This window comes from Rhinatrema bivittatum, chromosome 14 (genome assembly GCF_901001135.1).
Source record: "Rhinatrema bivittatum chromosome 14, aRhiBiv1.1, whole genome shotgun sequence".
Lineage (NCBI taxonomy): Eukaryota > Metazoa > Chordata > Amphibia > Gymnophiona > Rhinatrematidae > Rhinatrema > Rhinatrema bivittatum.
This window is the reverse complement of record NC_042628.1, coordinates 80,971,708-80,978,645: the sequence shown is the minus strand read 5'-3', so window position 1 is coordinate 80,978,645 and position 6,938 is coordinate 80,971,708.

Genomic DNA, 6,938 nt, shown 5'->3' with positions numbered 1-6,938 from the left:
TCTAAATGTATTAGCACAATGCCTCTTCTACACAACTTTCTTCTTTTTCTGAGTAATGAGCCTTTATCTGCTTTTTCTTCTCCTGTAGCTGAAGAAAACACAAGGCTTCTAGAAACGAGTCGCGTTGTTCCTGAAAGCTTCACAATTTTCCCTGAGGTTGTGTTCTTGGGTCTCTAATGTTGTGGACTCGGAGTTCTGAGACATTTATTCTTATTTGGTTTTATTTTTTCCCCCATATTTTCATTATTTCTATGTGTCTCATGGTTTGCAACTCAACTTGTTTCTTGAATTGTAAAATAAGGCATAAATCATTTTTTAAATGTGTTTTTCTGCTTCTCCCCACTTTTTGAGTTATGAGCACACCCTATCCAGGCCCCCTGGCGCGTAACCGGGCCCACCTTGTTAACCACCTTCTGGCGGAAGCCAAGGTCACTATCAACTGGACCGGAAAGGCGAGGCGGGCCAGACGAGATCCGATTGCGCGTGAAACGTTCTTCAGGTCCGTGCTGTGCTGCCACTTGTGGGCAGAACGTGCGTTTGCCATCCAGAGCCACTGCTGAATGGGGGGTAAACCACTTCCTCCAAAACATAACCTGCTGCTACACATTTAGGTTTCTTATTCATTTCCATAACCTCCCTTCTCAGCTCATCGGTGCTGGAAGTCAGCGATTCCTTTCTGCCTTTGCGCAGTGCGTGATTCTCCTACTTCCCTCCTTCCCTTTTACCTTTCATGAACAGCGGCACTCGCAGCATCACAAGAAGCTGCTTCTCTGGGAACGCACCAGGCATTCGGTTTTATTCTGCATGGGATGTGCAAGCACAAGTCACTCCGTTTTTTTTCCCAAGCCAGAGCGAGGCACCTTTGGCGCCTACCAATAAGGACAGACTGAGGTGCAGCAGAGGGACTAGGAAAGAGGGACAGAGGACCTATAAGGAGGGTGAGAGAAGGCTGAGAAAACTGCTGGGAGATGGTTTAAAATGGGATACAGGCTGTGAGAGTCTGGGAGAGGAAATACAAGAAGGAATTCTGGCTGAGGGAGGAGGAAGCAAGGAGCTGTGAGGGGAAGACCGACTGGGAGAGGAGTAGACACAGGCTATAAGGGTGAGAGAGGCTGGGAGACCAGCAGTGAGGCTGAGAGAGTAGACACGGGCTATAAGGGTGAGAGAGGCTGGGAGACGAGCAGTGAGGGCTGAGAGAGTAGACACGGGCTATAAGGGTGAGAGAGGCTGGGAGACCAGCGGTGAGGGCTGAGAGAGTAGACACCGGCTATAAGGGTGAGAGAGGCTGAGAGAGTAGTCACGGGCTATAAGGGTGAGAGAGGCTGAGAGAGTAGACACGGGCTATAAAGGTGAGAGAGGCTGGGAGACCAGCGGTGAGGGCTGAGAGAGTAGACACGGGCTATAAGGGTGAGAGAGGCTGGGAGACCAGCAGTGAGGGCTGAGAGAGTAGACACGGGCTATAAGGGTGAGAGAGGCTGGGAGACCAGCAGTGAGGGCTGAGAGAGTAGACACGGGCTATAAGGGTGAGAGAGGCTGAGAGACCAGCAGTGAGGGCTGAGAGAGTAGTCACGGGCTATAAGGGTGAGAGAGGCTGGGAGACCAGCGGTGAGGGCTGAGAGAGTAGACACGGACTATAAAGGTGAGAGAGGCTGGGAGACCAGCGGTGAGGGCTGAGAGAGTAGACACGGGCTATAAGGGTGAGAGAGGCTGGGAGACCAGCGGTGAGGGCTGAGAGAGTAGACACGGGCTATAAGGGTGAGAGAGGCTGGGAGACCAGCAGTGAGGGCTGAGAGAGTAGACACGGGCTATAAGGGTGAGAGAGGCTGGGAGACCAGCAGTGAGGGCTGAGAGAGTAGACACGGGCTATAAGGGTGAGAGAGGCTGAGAGACCAGCAGTGAGGGCTGAGAAAGTAGTCACGGGCTATAAGGGTGAGAGAGGCTGGGAGACCAGCAGTGAGGGCTGAGAGAGTAGACACGGGCTATAAGGGTGAGAGAGGCTGAGAGACCAGCAGTGAGGGCTGAGAAAGTAGACACGGGCTATAAGGGTGAGAGAGGCTGGGAGACCAGCAGTGAGGGCTGAGAGAGTAGACACGGGCTATAAGGGTGAGAGAGGCTGGGAGACCAGCAGTGAGGGCTGAGAGAGTAGACACGGGCTATAAGGGTGAGAGAGGCTGAGAGACCAGCAGTGAGGGCTGAGAGAGTAGTCACGGGCTATAAGGGTGAGAGAGGCTGGTAGACCAGCGGTGAGGGCTGAGAGAGTAGACACGGGCTATAAAGGTGAGAGAGGCTGGGAGACCAGCGGTGAGGGCTGAGAGAGTAGACATGGGCTATAAGGGTGAGAGAGGCTGGGAGACCAGCAGTGAGGGCTGAGAGAGTAGACACGGGCTATAAGGGTGAGAGAGGCTGAGAGACCAGCAGTGAGGGCTGAGAGAGTAGTCACGGGCTATAAGGGTGAGAGAGGCTGGGAGACCAGTAGTGAGGGCTGAGAGAGTAGACACGGGCTATAAGGGTGAGAGAGGCTGAGAGACCAGCAGTGAGGGCTGAGAAAGTAGACACGGGCTATAAGGGTGAGAGAGGCTGGGAGACCAGCAGTGAGGGCTGAGAGAGTAGACACGGGCTATAAGGGTGAGAGAGGCTGGGAGACCAGCAGTGAGGGCTGAGAGAGTAGACACGGGCTATAAGGGTGAGAGAGGCTGAGAGACCAGCAGTGAGGGCTGAGAGAGTAGACACGGGCTATAAGGGTGAGAGAGGCTGAGAGACCAGCAGTGAGGGCTGAGAGAGTAGTCACGGGCTATAAGGGTGAGAGAGGCTGGGAGACCAGTAGTGAGGGCTGAGAGAGTAGACACGGGCTATAAGGGTGAGAGAGGCTGAGAGACCAGCAGTGAGGGCTGAGAAAGTAGACACGGGCTATAAGGGTGAGAGAGGCTGGGAGACCAGCAGTGAGGGCTGAGAGAGTAGACACGGGCTATAAGGGTGAGAGAGGCTGGGAGACCAGCAGTGAGGGCTGAGAGAGTAGACACGGGCTATAAGGGTGAGAGAGGCTGAGAGACCAGCAGTGAGGGCTGAGAGAGTAGTCACGGGCTATAAGGGTGAGAGAGGCTGGTAGACCAGCGGTGAGGGCTGAGAGAGTAGACACGGGCTATAAGGGTGAGAGAGGCTGGGAGACCAGCGGTGAGGGCTGAGAGAGTAGACATGGGCTATAAGGGTGAGAGAGGCTGGGAGACCAGCAGTGAGGGCTGAGAGAGTAGACACGGGCTATAAGGGTGAGAGAGGCTGAGAGACCAGCAGTGAGGGCTGAGAGAGTAGTCACGGGCTATAAGGGTGAGAGAGGCTGGGAGACCAGTAGTGAGGGCTGAGAGAGTAGACACGGGCTATAAGGGTGAGAGAGGCTGAGAGACCAGCAGTGAGGGCTGAGAAAGTAGACACGGGCTATAAGGGTGAGAGAGGCTGGGAGACCAGCAGTGAGGGCTGAGAGAGTAGACACGGGCTATAAGGGTGAGAGAGGCTGAGAGACCAGCAGTGAGGGCTGAGAGAGTAGTCACGGGCTATAAGGGTGAGAGAGGCTGGTAGACCAGCGGTGAGGGCTGAGAGAGTAGACACGGGCTATAAAGGTGAGAGAGGCTGGGAGACCAGCGGTGAGGGCTGAGAGAGTAGACACGGGCTATAAGGGTGAGAGAGGCTGGGAGACCAGCAGTGAGGGCTCAGAGAGTAGACACGGGCTATAAGGGTGAGAGAGGCTGAGAGAGTAGTCACGGGCTATAAGGGTGAGAGAGGCTGAGAGAGTAGACACGGGCTATAAAGGTGAGAGAGGCTGGAAGACCAGCGGTGAGGGCTGAGAGAGTAGACACGGGCTATAAGGGTGAGAGAGGCTGGGAGACCAGCAGTGAGGGCTGAGAGAGTAGACACGGGCTATAAGGGTGAGAGAGGCTGGGAGACCAGCAGTGAGGGCTGAGAGAGTAGACACGGGCTATAAGGGTGAGAGAGGCTGGGAGACCAGCAGTGAGGGCTGAGAGAGTAGACACGGGCTATAAGGGTGAGAGAGGCTGAGAGACCAGCAGTGAGGGCTGAGAGAGTAGTCACGGGCTATAAGGGTGAGAGAGGCTGGGAGACCAGTGGTGAGGGCTGAGAGAGTAGACACGGGCTATAAAGGTGAGAGAGGCTGGGAGACCAGCGGTGAGGGCTGAGAGAGTAGACACGGGCTATAAGGGTGAGAGAGGCTGGGAGACCAGCAGTGAGGGCTGAGAGAGTAGACACGGGCTATAAGGGTGAGAGAGGCTGGGAGACCAGCAGTGAGGGCTGAGAGAGTAGACACGGGCTATAAGGGTGAGAGAGGCTGAGAGACCAGCAGTGAGGGCTGAGAGAGTAGACACGGGCTATAAGGGTGAGAGAGGCTGGGAGACCAGCAGTGAGGGCTGAGAGAGTAGTCACGGGCTATAAGGGTGAGAGAGGCTGAGAGACCAGCAGTGAGGGCTGAGAAAGTAGACACGGGCTATAAGGGTGAGAGAGGCTGGGAGACCAGCAGTGAGGGCTGAGAGAGTAGACACGGGCTATAAGGGTGAGAGAGGCTGAGAGACCAGCAGTGAGGGCTGAGAAAGTAGACACGGGCTATAAGGGTGAGAGAGGCTGGGAGACCAGCAGTGAGGGCTGAGAAAGTAGACACGGGCTATAAGGGTGAGAGAGGCTGGGAGACCAGCGGTGAGGGCTGAGAGAGTAGACACGGGCTATAAGGGTGAGAGAGGCTGAGAGACCAGCAGTGAGGGCTGAGAAAGTAGACACGGGCTATAAGGGTGAGAGAGGCTGGGAGACCAGCAGTGAGGGCTGAGAGAGTAGACACGGGCTATAAGGGTGAGAGAGGCTGGGAGACCAGCAGTGAGGGCTGAGAAAGTAGACACGGGCTATAAGGGTGAGAGAGGCTGGGAGACCAGCGGTGAGGGCTGAGAGAGTAGACACAGGCTATAAGGGTGAGAGAGGCTGGGAGACCAGCGGTGAGGGCTGAGAGAGTAGACACGGGCTATAAGGGTGAGAGAGGCTGGGAGACCAGCAGTGAGGGCTGAGAGAGTAGACACGGGCTATAAGGGTGAGAGAGGCTGAGAGAGTAGTCACGGGCTATAAGGGTGAGAGAGGCTGAGAGAGTAGACACGGGCTATAAAGGTGAGAGAGGCTGGAAGACCAGCGGTGAGGGCTGAGAGAGTAGACACGGGCTATAAGGGTGAGAGAGGCTGGGAGACCAGCAGTGAGGGCTGAGAGAGTAGACACGGGCTATAAGGGTGAGAGAGGCTGGGAGACCAGCAGTGAGGGCTGAGAGAGTAGACACGGGCTATAAGGGTGAGAGAGGCTGGGAGACCAGCGGTGAGGGCTGAGAGAGTAGACACAGGCTATAAGGGTGAGAGAGGCTGGGAGACCAGCAGTGAGGGCTGAGAGAGTAGTCACGGGCTATAAGGGTGAGAGAGGCTGGTAGACCAGCAGTGAGGGCTGAGAGAGTAGTCATAGGCTGTGAGAAGGGGAAAGTAGCTAAATGTAGGGGACCCTGCTAGGAGACAGGATATGGGTTGTAATAAGAGGAGGAGGAGGAGTGAGTGGTTAGGTGAAGGAGCTGCATGGACAGGAAGGGGCTGAAAATGGAGGTAACCAAGAGAAGAGTGGTGAGAGGAGAGAGGATCATGGTGGAGAGAATAGGAAGGAAAAGACAAGATGAATGTGGCAGGAAGGCCTAAGATTAGGATGAAGTGAGAGACAATGTGTTGGAGAAGATTTCTGTGCAAGGGGGGGACAGGTGTTATCTGCCCTTTTTCTCCAGCCCTGCAGTCACCAGGGTAAGTGAGGGATTTCAGTGGAAGGTGGGGAAGGTGGTGGTGGCGTTGAATCACTGGCTGAAAATCTCTTAAAAACTGAAAACGCCAGGGCTCAGGGAGTCATGTGGACTCTGCAGGAATGGGACGGGCTCTGGCCTGGAATCTGTGAGTGCAGGGGGTGGGGAGGGAGGAGCAGGGCTCAGGGAGTCATGTGGACTCTGCAGGAATGGGACGGGCTCTGGCCTGGAATCTGTGAGTGCAGGGGGTGGGGACGGAGGAGCAGGGCTCAGGGAGTCATGTGGACTCTGCAGGAATGGGACGGGCTCTGGCCTGGAATCTGTGAGTGCAGGGGGTGGGGAGGGAGGAGCAGGGCTCAGGGAGTCATGTGGACTCTGCAGGAATGGGACGGGCTCTGGCCTGGAATCTGTGAGTGCAGGGGGTGGGGAGGGAGGAGCAGGGCTCAGGGAGTCATGTGGACTCTGCAGGAATGGGACGGGCTCTGGCCTGGAATCTGTGAGTGCAGGGGGTGGGGAGGGAGGAGCAGGGCTCAGGGAGTCATGTGGACTCTGCAGGAATGGGACGGGCTCTGGCCTGGAATCTGTGAGTGCAGGGGGTGGGGAGGGAGGAGCAGGGCTCAGGGAGTCATGTGGACTCTGCAGGAATGGGACGGGCTCTGGCCTGGAATCTGTGAGCGCAGGGGGTGGGGAGGGAGGAGCAGGGCTCAGGGAGTCATGTGGACTCTGCAGGAATGGGACGGGCTCTGGCCTGGAATCTGTGAGCGCAGGGGGTGGGGAGGGAGGAGCAGGGCTCAGGGAGTCATGTGGACTCTGCAGGAATGGGACGGGCTCTGGCCTGGAATCTGTGAGCGCAGGGGGTGGGGAGGGAGGAGCAGGGCTCAGGGAGTCATGTGGACTCTGCAGGAATGGGACGGGCTCTGGCCTGGAATCTGTGAGCGCAGGGGGTGGGGAGGGAGGAGCAGGGCTCAGGGAGTCATGTGGACTCTGCAGGAATGGGACGGGCTCTGGCCTGGAATCTGTGAGCGCAGGGGGTGGGGGAGGGAGGAGCAGGGCTCAGGGAGTCATGTGGACTCTGCAGGAATGGGACGGGCTCTGGCCTGGAATCTGTGAGCGCAGGGGGTGGGGAGGG